Source organism: Hypanus sabinus, chromosome 7 (genome assembly GCF_030144855.1).
Source record: "Hypanus sabinus isolate sHypSab1 chromosome 7, sHypSab1.hap1, whole genome shotgun sequence".
Classification (NCBI taxonomy): domain Eukaryota; kingdom Metazoa; phylum Chordata; class Chondrichthyes; order Myliobatiformes; family Dasyatidae; genus Hypanus; species Hypanus sabinus.
In genome coordinates this window covers 40,723,447-40,737,292 of record NC_082712.1, presented here as the reverse complement: position 1 = coordinate 40,737,292, position 13,846 = coordinate 40,723,447, and the positions used below count along the sequence as shown (strand labels likewise).

The 13,846-nt window shown below is 36.6% G+C and overlaps 1 long non-coding RNA gene across 3 annotated transcripts in view; it reads right to left on the bottom strand.

The window, feature by feature from the left end:
- LOC132396735 (uncharacterized) overlaps positions 1-13,846 on the bottom strand; it is a 57,981-nt gene that overhangs the window by 18,817 nt on the left and 25,318 nt on the right. Inside the window, exons 2-3 of one of the 3 annotated variants that reach the window (XR_009513092.1) lie at positions 5,755-5,812; positions 1,138-1,300 (exon numbers count right to left, since the gene is read on the bottom strand). The exons of 1 other annotated variant lie outside the window; for it this stretch is intronic. This is a non-coding gene — a long non-coding RNA (uncharacterized LOC132396735). The remainder of the gene's footprint in view (positions 1-1,137; positions 1,301-5,754; positions 5,813-13,846) is intronic. One more of the 3 variants, XR_009513093.1, reaches the window with a different exon arrangement.

The window sequence follows — 13,846 nt, the reverse complement described above, 5'->3', positions numbered from 1 at the left end:
TACACCTTCCTTTTTGGCTCTGTATCTATCAATTAGCCTTGCATTGAATCACACTGAGATGTGTCTCTGTGTCAAAGGTGATTGTGAAATCTGGTTAAACCAAAAATAATTGTTTACTTGTGTGATGTTTCTCTTATATATGTGTTACATATGAACATGTCATTCTTCTAGTAAAATTACATATATTAGGGTTGTTGACAGTAGCCTATCCAGACATACGACTTATACCTCCAGATTTCTTTGGTAATGGTCATATCTGAATGTAATTTAGTGTTTATTTTCATCCTTGTTTTGTTGTAAGGCCGTGTCTCCAAAATGATGTAAAGTTATTTGTCCCTACTAATCAAAGAATGAAAGATTCATAATATTAAAAACATGATCTTAATTTTGCACTTTTACAGTTCAATCTTTCCTCAAAATTAATTCAAGAGGGGTTAGTCTTGTTCTTCACAGCAGCATTGCTAGGTTCCTGCATTTCTGTGGTAAGAACTGAAGAAGTAGTGAAGATATGGTCTAACAGGGGAATGTTACAGTTTAAATATCACTGTTTTCAATTTGTAATGTTTTATTTTTGTTATATTATTTACCTTATCATCTGCTTTCCCAGTGTCTCATATTCATGTGCTGCCTTACTGAAGCTTTAAGCACTTTCAAAGTTTTCTCAGCTTCCATTGTTCAGATTTTCAAGTTCTGCCTATTTTTAAAACGATTCATTACAGCAATTCTCCAAGACATATCACTAATGGATAATGTCTATCAGTATAAAAGACAGTTTTAAACATACAAAATTATGTGGATTATGGATAAGGCAACCACAAACAGGCCTTTTCCACTGAGATTGGATGAGACTAGACTTGGAGATCATAGGTTCGGGTGAAAGATTATATGTTTAGGGGAATCTGTGGGAGAACTTCTTCACCTGGAGGATGGTGTGAGAGTGTAAAAAGCTGTTGTTGGAAGGAGTGGTTGCGTTAGGCTTGATTTCAACATTTAAAAGAAATTGGAAATAAGTACATGGATGGGAAGTGTATGGAGGTTATAATCCAGGTGCGGTTCAATTGGACCAGGCAGAATAACAGTTTGATTTAGGCCTGTTCTTGTGCTGTAGTGCTCTATGATTCTATTATTAGAACCTACCCTGTTATATAATTTGCTCAGCTGTTTGGCATCTTTTCTTTGTTTCTTCCTTTGCTTCAAAGAAATTTCATACCAGTATCATATACTGTATTTTGGGGTTCTCAGTCCAAATCTCCAGTCACAGAGAAAGTTCTTGAAGGAAAAGAAAACCAAATGACGGAACCTGTGAACAAATATTTTACAAATATCTCAGGTGTACATAACACAGGGTTTTCTTTTGTTTTTATAACTTCCCTCCTTGCTAGAAAAGGCTTAACATGTAAGTGATGGTGACTCCATCTCACTATTTAAAGGCGTCAAGGATTTTGGCCATCCAATCCTTATGCTAATTTAGTTCAAAATTCAAAGTAAATTTATCATCATAATACATATATATCACTATATACAACCCTGAGATTTGTTTTCTTGTGGGCATACTCAGTAAATCCAAGAAGTATAACACATTCAATGAAACACAACCCAACAGAATGGACAAACAACCAATGTGCAGAAGACAACAAACTGTGCAAATACAAAGAAAAATTAATAATAATAAATAAATTGCAAATAAATAACAAGAACAAGAGATGAAGAATCATTGAAAGTGAGTCCATAGGATATGGGAACAGCTCAATGATAGGGCCGGTGAAGTTTAGTGAAGTTATCTCCACTAATTCAAGAGTCTGCTTGATGATGGGTAATAATTCTTCCTCGACCTGCTAGTGGGAGCTCTTGTACTTTATTCCCAGTGGCAGCAGCGAGAAGAGAGCATGGCTTGTGTGGTGGAGACTTTGATGAATGGTGCACCTGTGCTGAAGGAGATTGTGGAGATGTTGCCAATCCAAACTGACAGATGTCTGCAAGTGAGGAAATGCTGTACAGCATGCATTTTAAACAGTGTTGCTTCCTCAGAATATTTTTTTGTTTATGATACACCTCTTGAAGGTGAACACAATTATAATTTCAGACTACTTGTATCACATAGAAATTTGAAGAAACAAGAAATTAACTTTTATTAAACATAATATGTTTAATTGCATAATGATGCTAATGCTTTGCAATAGTTCAACTAAGCTAGAACTATTTTGTTGAAGATTTTTGTTTGTACTCAGTGTCTGAGGCTTCTTGTTTAAGTACCCAACAATAATCAGCCAGTATTGATGCAGTGTAGTTGCCCTGATATCGTTTCTCCATGATTGCAATGTCTTGGTGAAACCTTTCACCATGCTTGTCACTGACAGCACCAAGATTAGCAGGAAAGGTCTAAATGAGAATGCAGGAAATGAATCTTTAGTGACATGTTGCATTTCATGGTTCTGTATGCTTGAAGCATGTTGTTAAGTAGCTGCACATAGTTTGGTGCTCTGTAGTTGCCACAAGATTTTTAACAACATCCTTGTACACCTTCCATGTGATTTTTCTTCTGGTCCCACTAGAAGTTTTTCAAATTGCCTGTCATTAATGACCTGTTTGATTTGTGGGCCAACAAAAATGCCTTCATTAATCTTGGCATCAGTTATTCTGGGAAACAACTGTCTCAAGTATCGAAATCCTTCACAGAAATTTATAGACTTTCTAAACCCTGTCCTACCTAAGCATGCTCAGGCGTTCCTAGACAAGATAGAAAACTTCCCAGTTTACATTGTGGGCAACATTTTAATTGAATGAATTATGAATTGAAATAACAAATATAGGTGATATCAAAAATTACATGGTGATTTTCATGATCAGCAGCCCAAAATCCATAACATATACCCAGAAGTATTCAGGAAGCAAAATATTTTTTTTGTCCAGTGAAATCAAGGATCCAATTGCACAAGGAGGTATTGAGGTTAAGGTCTTGAAGCTTATTGATTAATTTTGGGGAATGATAGTATTGAATTCTGAGCTGTAGTTGATGAAGAGTTTCATGATTTATGCCCCTTTGCTGTCAGGATGTTCCAGAGTTGTGCAGAGCCAATCAAATAGCATCTGCTGTGGACCTATTGTGCTGGTAGGCAAATTGGAGTGTATTCAAGTTGCTTCTCAGGCAGGAGCTGATATGATTCATTACCAAGCACTTAAAGCACTTCATCACAGTGGATGTACAAGCTATTGGATGATAGTCATTGAGGCCATTTACCATGTTCTTAGGTATCAGTATAATTGAAGCCTCTCTGAAGCAGACTGCCAAAGTAAGAAGCTAAAGGTATCGGTGATGTGAACACTCCAGCCAGTTGACCAGCACTGGTCTTTAGTACTCAGCCAGATGCTCTGTTTGAGCTGGATGCTTTCCATGGGTTCACCCTCCTGAAGGCATGGAACCATAGGCATTTGAAATCATATTGAAGCAGTAGTCTGGTGTGTTGGTGCTCCTGGTGCTGTAGGTTGTATGCTGATGATAATTCAGCAGAGATTTCTTCAAACAAGCCTGATTGAAGTCTGGGACTGTGATTTGCATGTTTCTTGTTTGGTAATGGCAGCTTTCAATATCTTGAGTGCCTGGTAACATTGGCTTTTGGCAGTATGTAAACTCTGGGCAGGTTCATGGGGAACTCTCTTGGCAAGTAAAACAGTTGGTACTTAATTGTTAGATGTTCCAAGTCGGGGGAACAACAGTATGACAGAAGTGACATATCCGAGCACCACAATGAGTTTATCATGACAGACAAACCCCCACCTTTCGCCTTCACTGAATCAGCAGTTTGGTCTGTCCTGCAAATCAAAAAGCCTTCTGATCTTACCAATGGATCCCGTGTTTCCAGAATGAGCCACGTCTCCATGAAACACAGGACACAGCAGTTCCTCATTTACACTTGTTGCATTTGTTGCTAACAGCTTTTTTAGACGTACTATAACTAACTGCAAAGACTCCAATGGGCAGATCATTAAGTGATTTTGAATTTTGTTCTTCCATTGATTTTCAGTTACAAGCAAAAGATCTAGAAAATGGAATAGAGTTCTTTTCCCTGTTATTTAGAAAGTAAAAGATTCACAATCATCCAAGTGTTAGAAACAATTAATACACATCAATCAATATGAATTTCCTGTACTAATTTTTTGCATTTATCATTATGCCAGCCCTATAATGCCATTGTAACCATGACACATATGTTTTTTGTTTAGAAATATTTTGTTCAGCTTTAGTATAGATTGTGGATAAATCGTTAGAGATAGGCTTTAGAACATGAATGTAAAAACAGGCCCTAATATTGGTTGTCTTTTCTGATGGTCAATCTAAAAGTAAACTTGTGCTTAAGTATCATATTGCAAAATAATCTATATGTTTGAAATTTGAAATAAAGATAGAAAATACTGGAGAAGCAATATTTTTCTTTCTTGCCCCTCCCCTCTAGTGTCATTAAACATTCATTTCAGGTGAAGCAACAACTTACTTGTTGATCTTTCAATTTAGTATAACTAAGACTTGAATTTTACAATTTTAATCTTTGATTCAGATTAGGGTGGTTTTTCAGCTTTTTATTATTTGTATTCAGCAAAGTTATCTACTCTTGGTTATTAAGATAAAACTTCATTTAAAAACAGCATCAACTTTTAGTCTCCATAAAGCACAGCTCAACTGAACTCATTAATAGCAGATCAGACTTGAACTGTAATTTTTCCTTCAACAGGACCTTCACTTTCTCTCATGTAATCATGAGAAAATACCTCCTCTTCCATCACTTTTGCACCACTGATCAGCAGTACCATAAACAAAAAGGCTTGGTTAATGTTTCTATGAGCATTTTGAAAGCTGCATACAGCATCCTCAAAGTAAAATCAATGACAATGTAAGTGCCATATTGTTGCCAGATGTTGCTGACAAAAATAAAATTGGAGAATAATAAAGAAAAAATGTCCAGGTAGATTTTATTCATTTTTATCAGTTAAAACTAAAATCTGAAACCCTAATTATACCTTATTTACTGTTCACTGTGCAGCTTCTGCTACCAAACCCAAATTGGCAATATGCTTTATATTCCTTGTAGAACAGATTTGTTTAGTCTGTTACCATGATCACTGGCACTTTAATTATCTATCCCACTCCCATACTGACTTCTCTGTCCTCAGTCAGTTTCAGTGCAGTTTGGAGTTAATCTCAAAGAACAACACCGCATCTTCATTCTTGTAACATGATAAATTTCCTGACTTGATGTTGAGTTTAACAATATTGAATAAATTGTTTAGCATTTTTATTTCAGATTTCTAGCTTGCACTGTTTCCTTTTATTATAGATAATGGCTCTGCTTTACCCATTTCATTCATATGAAACATTTGTTTCTTTACTTGCCCTATTACTACTCCCCTTCATTTCATATCATCATCCATGTTTGACACAATCTCTCATGCCTTCCAACTTAACACAGATTTTCCTTTTCCTTCTTTCCTTTCTTTCTACTTTTGTAACATCCTAAATGTGCTTACCCCAAACTTTTCCCAGAGTAGCTGTAAGATTATTGAGTTGAAATGTTAACTCTGCTCATCTCTTTCCACAGACGCTGCCCATTTTCAATGTTATCTGCAACTATAACTTGACTTTATTTGGATACCATTTTCCTGCTAGAATTATATTTTGTCGATAGTTGCCTGAGCATATTCAAAACTATCATGAACAAATTCTTTGGGAATAACTCAATGTAAGAAGCCTTGATTATTTACCTGATTTTCTGGAATCTCCAAATATTATAACATGCATCATGTGTCACAGACGTTTAATCTGCAGTTGAGAGAAAAAAAATATTTGGCTGATCTGTAGTTTATCTGCAGTCGCATCAAGCTTGTTGTATATGTATGTGATTTTTGTACCTATGCTTTAGGGCAGCATTTTTAATATGGTGATGTTCAAAGATAGTTGTGCTTAACACACGTTGCTTAAGACTAACATGTCAGTATAGCAATTAATTAAATGATATATCAACCTTTTTTGCGAGGATTTGAATAAAGACTTAAGAATATCTCATTGCAATGTTTACGGCTTTCATAATCTACACTGGAATATTCTGTTAAATTTGATCTCCATACAAAGATATAGTTGGCAAAGATGAAGTACAGCAATGATTTACTAAATTGCATTAATGTTGGGACTGCTGAATGAGGAGAGATTGATCAGATTGACACTGTATTTATTGGAGTTTAGAAGAATTAGAGGAGATTTCCTCTGATTTGTAATTTCTTATAGGGTTAACAGCCTAGTTTCAAGGAAAATGTTTCACATGTCTGAGCAGAGAGTGATTTCCAGAATATACACCATTTAGAAACAAAGTGATGAACTTCTGAAATTCTCTACCCTGTGGATGTTCAACAATTACATTCATCCTAGGCAGTTATAGATTTCTGGACATTAGGGAAATGAAAGAATATGGAGATAGTGTTAGAGATTGCCACTGAAATCAGTCATGATATTAACAAATTGCAGATAAGAGTACTTTATTTCTCAATTGAAGTGTTTTATATACTTAGGATCTTACTTATGAAAATGTTTCCTAACTGCCCAGGTAAAGAAAGCATCCTGAACCGGCATGGATAACTTCACCCTTCACAACTTTGAACTGATTACACAATCCATAGACTCACTTTCAATGACCCTTCAACTCATCTTCTCGGTATTATTTTTTAACATTTTCTATAATTTGTGTTCATTTGCACATCGGTTGTTTGTCCTTTGTTTATGTGTACTTTTATTTCCTTAAATTGTATTGTACAGTATTTCTTTATTTTACTGTAAATGGCAGCAAGAAAATGTATCTCAAGGTAGTATATGGTAACATTTACAGTATGTACATTGATAATAAATTTACTTTGACTTTGGAAAAATTGGGATTGATATTGTTCCTGTATACTATCATGGAAAACAAGGGAAAGGAAACATTCAGCTGTTCAATGTTCAGGATCAAATTCAAATTTCACACATAAAAAGATTGGTTGATTTTATTTTGTTGGCTTTTGCAGCGAGAACAAAGATTAAGACAGGTAAAATAACTTGAGGTACTTATCAGCCATGATCTAATTCAATAGTCAAACAGGATCAAATGCTTTAATCCTGTGTTCCAAACGAATGTTTGTGAACTCACCATGCTGCATGAGATTCATTTACCTGAGCGTTTCCATTCAGGATTGATAAATCAGCCAGCTCTGCCAGATTAGCAAACCTGACCTTGAACACAGCATCACATCAGACCTGAATGTATTCAACTGTTGCAAAAGATGCAAATATTGCCAGATAAGTTGGTGATTTATTTGCTCAGACGATGTACAGCTCCACAGTGCATGTAAAATAAAAGTGATGGATCTATTTAGATTCTGATAATGAACTCGCACCCCCACTTATTTTCACTCATTCCCCAGCACAACAGCTGAAAGTAGGTAAAGGTTGGTACTCCAGGGCATTCTTATTTCTGAATGGGTATTAGACAGTTGTCTAATTTCTAATTCTGCCCCGTTTAATTATTTTTCATGCAGTGCCAGTGTTACTTGATCTGGGACTTCTCTTTCCAATTAACTAACCGCATTTTTGTTTTACAAATTGTAGGTCACAGTTCAGATTTATTTTATCCCTCTGTGAACAATTCGTGCAAATCTGTCGCCACGCCTCCTTCATGCCAGAAACCAATTCATGCATTGGGAAGAGTGCGTTATTTTGGATGCCTGTAAGAACATTACACAAGGACAATTGGGTGCAAGTTCCGTGGACGTTAGAAAAAAACATCGTGACCTCTTGATCACTAAAATAAAATAATGACAATTACGGGAGTGGCAGAATTGTTCAGGTTTTAAATAATTATGGTTTTATCTATGCAGTCTTGAGTGTGACCATAAGCGCTGAATGTGTTACTCAACACATTCCGATCCCTTATTATAGTATAATATAACGCATGTGACGCAGAACAGGAATATGTTGTAGCGTTTGAATCTTTGACTATTCATATGGAAAAGACAGATTATTGTCGTGAATAGGCAAAAATATATTTTAAAAACAGCACGAATCGTTTTTAAGTTGACAGTGAAGATGGTACTTTTTATAGTAACGCTTTCCTAATTATGGCTTCTCTTCCTTCGTAAGTGTCCAAAGCTGCAATTTCATCGAGTGCTCTAGGCATATATGTTTTATTTTACACAAACCTCTCAATCGGTGACAGATTCCAATAGAAAACTGGTATATAAAGCTGTGCTGCTTCCAACGGATTTAAACAGTGCTGTTAGATAACTACGAAATTCAATTCCAAAATATTCATCCCAGATGTTTAGTTTGGATTTCCCTTTGGGCTAATAAACTAAACGAAAGCAAACTCAGCAAAGCTGCATCAATGAAAACCAGGCTACATAAACTAAGGGAAGTTTACAAGACCGTTGAGCAAAAGAAACAATTGCATGAAAGTTTAAAGTTAAGCCGGTGGGCTTTCGAAACATTAACCGCACATTTAAATGCCTATTATATACTTCGTTGTTTGTCAAGTTGATCAGTTCCGGCTACAATCGCATATATGTATATGGTTTCCCGTTCGCACCTATCTCAACATGAAAAGCAACCGAAAAATGCTTCGCGGCATCATGGTCGAATATGCGTCATTTTGCCCTTAAACTGTTACATCTGTCACACAAAAATATTTAAAGGAGGCAACTTAGTGACTGAAATAATAATGCATTTTGTAAATTGTACAAACCAACGAGACACTCGTTGAGAATTCATTGGCAGTTTGAATTGAAATGGGTTCGTCGGCATTTTAATAATTAATTGTTGACCATTTATTGGGAGAAGCAAGACCCCTTCTCAGACTCGCAGCGTCCGAAACTTTAAAAACTATTCCCCAACAGCGAGAAAACGTCAAATTGTTAACAGTTATCTCTGAGCGGGGGGAATAAATCCATGCTTGAAGTGAACATAAAGAATGCTTTAACTTCTCCAAACCACCCCTTCAAGGAAAGAAGCTGAATAAACAAACCGTGCCTCTTGTATAACACGCAAAGCAGAATGCCATGGGGGAGCTCACAGAGAAACATCTGTACTCTGATATAATTTCACCCGCACAAATTGAACAGTTATTAACCAATATTATTTCTACTTTGTTTGGTTTTATTGGGTGCGAATATAGACGATTATTACTGCTTTTTTTGATTATCTGACCGTCAATTTCTTGAGGTAAAAAAAAAGAAAAAATTAAAATGTGCGAGAAGAGCATGTTTAGACCAAAGCAGAAGAAAGCCGGCGTTCTAAAAAGTGAAACAGCGAGAACGAAGCTAGTTTATGAAGTAAGTTAGATCAGAGTTTAATGACGTATCCATACAGTTGATTTGCTCGTTTATGCATTGCCGTTTCATCGAATTGCGATGTTTCTTGGGTATAGCGAGGAACATCACCAGCTGTGGAAAAGAGTCTCTAAAGTCCATTGCATTTAGACTATTGCTTCATAGACAAGACAAAGGGGACTTAAAAGCAGTTTGAAAAGACTGGCCTTTGAATGGCTACTATTCAATTTGTATTTCATTCCCCGCTGGTCATGGAATTGAGATCAGAACAAAAAGTGAAAACACATGGTTGAGGTCAGTAGGATCAGAGAACCACCACATACAGCAAAGGCTACAAAAAGCAATGAGAACTTGTGTGAAGAAATAGATTATATAAACAGAGCCTGCTATCGTCTGCACACTATTATCCTGTAATTTACACGGTATGGGAGCAAAGACATGTATTAAATAGTGAGATGTTTCATCACTTCTCAAACCCTGCTTCATGCCAGTCAACTTCAATATGCATCAGGCATGTCTGAAATTCTTCCTCTAATGTGTTTATTTAAACTATCCGGGAGAAATTATTACATCACCAGTAAATCATGTTTATACATACCGAATTTCCTTTCAACTTTCCAATTCTGCAGCATGATTTTAATTACATAATAACGACAAAATTATATTTGTAAAATAAACGTTATGATTTATAGTACGATGAAAGGACGGATAAACGGTCACAGAAGAATCTAAGTTAATAGTAACTCTGTAACCAAAATACTGTCAGGTTTACTGGGGACTATGATCGGCTCGCCTGATGATTAATCAATGAAAGTTCTGAGTTACTTCATGTAATAAAATTGTTGTGTTTTTCTATTATTAGAATTATCTTTAAATACAAGAATTGCCGGAGTAATTGTGTTGTTTGGGAAAGGTCAGTAAGTGGCGTTAGATTTCATCGTCGACAACTCCCAGTCGGCATTTTATGAAATGTTATTTTTGTAAACTATTTCAATTAAATCAACCATTGATTTAAAAAAGAAATTATTGATCTAGGCGGGGGTAACTTGAGATAATAGGTCGACCTACTAAAATAGTTGAGGACAAATGGTTTAATGTTTCATCGAATGTTTCAATAAACGAAGATATAGTACAGTATTCAACATCAAACAAAAACAATCTGCTAATGCGCTGACACCAATACCTGACTGGCGATTCTTTTCAACTGAGACAAAAGTATCGGCGACGCTTCCAATTTTTGAAGCATATTATTGCTGCTGTGACATTGCTATGATGACCGATATATCTGAGCAACTTTAGTTTGATCATAAAATCACAACCTGGAGGTAAGCACTAATGCCTCTGATTAACGACGTTGCAAACTGTTACGAATACGTTCAAAATTTAAAACCAGTACCAGTAATGGAAAGAGCTGCGTCCCATTCACTTTTCGACGAGAGGGATATTTTATTATAGGATGTTTAGCACTGTCATTTTGCACATACAAGATTGACAGTGTTTATAACATCATTACTTTAAAATGCATTCTCAAGTCCTCGTGGATTAGCAACAAAAGGAAACCCGAGTAACTCGGTATCTAATGCAAGAAGTGAAATCAATAAATTTAAAATGCACTCCTACTAACTGGTTCTTAAACAAGCTTTTTTATGCCCTTTTCTCTGCCGGACCCATATTTCTGTATCAAGCGGTCATCTATTGCAGTGTTACAATGTTTCTAGGTATAATGAGCTGGAGGTTTATTAGCGTTTAGGCGTTTTATGGCCGCCTGCACACACACACACACACACACACACACACACACACACACACACACACACAATATGTATGTCAGGATCAGGTTTAAAAAAAAACACTGACATAGGTCGTGAATTTTGTTGTTTTGTAGCAGCCGAACAAAAAGAGAAGCCGGGAGATTGAGGTAGTTTCCAGTGGTTGGTTGATGGTCGGTTTAGAAATCCGATGGCGGAAGGGAAGAATATGTATATGTGTAAATGTATATGTACATAGGTGCCTTATGAAGGCCTGAAATACACGCACACTACATATATGAAAAGTGTCAGCAGGTTGCTTGAAGGAACATAATAATATTAAAAGAGTAACGATCTAAAACCAAAAGAGTAAATGAAGCGGAGAAAGTGCGTAGGGTATAACTTGACACCACACCAAGAATTCTGGTAGCTCGGCAAACGTTATATAAAATGGTCAAAGTAATAGCAAGGCGCACTTTTAAGAAAAGCAGGGCGCGGCATTCTAATAGGTCATAGATCCCAGTACCATTCTCCTCTCCCCAGCCAAACCCTTTCACCGTCGGGGTTTGCAGGATGTTCGGATTTTACATTATACTTAGACAGGAAATAGAATCAAATATACTGAAAGGGGCTCTGGATTTTACCACTTCTCATTTCATCAATCGCAAACCTGACTTTTAAATAGCGCGATGATATTTCAATCGCCTTTTATGCAAATAGACAACATGTCAGTGATTGAAATACATAGAATCATTCGTCAAATCACTATTATTATTTCACTGTATAAGTATATGTATCTACAGTGTTATAGGTGTAAGTTTTTTTTCACGGCTCTTTGCTAAACTTGATTTTGCTAGATCACCGCCATTGACCTTGAGGTCGCGCTGACTTGCACTGCGGCACCATATCGACGGAATAAGAACGTTGGTTTCATTTGAAGAAAGGTGATAGGGGCTCGTTTTGTTTGTATAACAGCTATAAATATTTATAAACGTGCGGCACATTCACGAGGTATTCGCTTACACAGATCTGCTAATCTGAAACTAATAATAATAATAAAGGGCACTTTTCATACTGCAAGATTAAATAAATAGGTTTTCGGCTGGCGTTTAAAATGTCAACTGAGTCTACAGTTTTAGGCATTGAATTCCACAATTTAGGAGCGTGGTTCAAAAAACGCTGACCCGCCAATTATCTTTTAAAGGAGATCGTTTAAATTTAAGAAACCGACGGAAGAAGACCTGAGGGTTCGAGCAGGATTATAAAACGAACGCGATTCTGTGACATGCCCCGGTCCCAGACCACAGGGAGCTTTAAAACAAGTAAGAGGATTTTAAAATTAATTCTAAAAGGTACAAGAAGCCAGTGCAGCGTAGATAGTACTGGAGTGATATGCTGGTTGATCCTGTTTTTTTTGTTAAAAGCCTGGCAACGGCGTTCTGAATGGGTTGAAGTTTGTCAATAGATTGCTCTGGAAGGCTAGTATAAAGTGCACTGCAATAATCTAGTCTTTTGGATATTAAAGCGTGAATTAGTTTCTCAACATCGTTACGAGACAGAAATGATCATACCTTTGCAATATTTCTTCAGTGCAGAAATGCCGCTCTGGTCACATTCATCATGTGGGATTTAATATTCAAATCTGAATCAGGGATAACACCCAGGCTATTGATATCTGAATTTACAAGCGGAGCCAAGTTTCCAAGTTTATCAAGAAGTTTAACTCGTTTAGCTTTGGGACCAACCGAAAGTATTTCAGTTGTATCTGCATTTAGATTTAGCAGATCATTGCTCACGCATTTGTTTACTGCAGACATACCAGAAGTCAGAGGAGATAGAGTGTTATCATCAGCCGGCTCAACCGACTCGTGCAGTTGTGTGCCATCTGCATAACGGTGAAAATCATGTTTATGCTCTCTAATAATGTCTCCATGTATGACGAGAAGTGTATGGGACAAAGACAGCTTCCCTGAGCAACACCAAAACGTGCATTGTAACTCTCAGAAAATTGGTCTCCAAGACAGACAGGTAAACTAAAAAAAATCTCTCTAAGATGTATGAATGAAACCAGTGAAGGGCCCTATCAGATAGGCCAACCCAGTTATCAAGGCGATCTAGGAGAATGTTAAGGTCAATTGTGTCGAAAGCAGCACTTAGATCTAGAAGAATTAGAACTGAGGCTCTGTTGGCTAAAGATTTTAGTCAGGGTTGTCTCAGTGCTGTGGTTTGCTCTAAAACCTGACAGACTCTTCTGGAATATAGTTCTCATTTAGAACGCTGAGAGTTGGTTGCAAAATCTTCTGGAAGGGAAGATTTGATATGGGACTGTAATTAGCTAAAACAAGGTTTGGCTTTTTAAGTAAGGATTTGACATCCGCAGTTTTGAAAGCATCTGGAAGAACTCCAGTTTCAAGGGGTGTGTTAATAATTTCCCTAGCAGAATTGAAAACACCATTAAAAGAGTTCTTTAAAAGCACGTTAGATACAGGGTTGAGACAGGAAGTAGACGGTTTACACTTTATTATAATCTTACAGAGTTCTGAATTCGAAATATTTATACATTTTGATATGGTTGCACTGGCTGAAGAGGTTACCAGTATCTGTAACTATACTGTCCTCAATGGAAGTAACATTGACAAAAGTTGACAAAAATATTGCGAATTCCTCACATTTTGTGGCAGATGCTTGACTGCAGACATTGTAGGTTGGAGCAGGGTTCAACAGTCGGTTTAAAGTTGAGAAAAATCTTCTTGTATAGC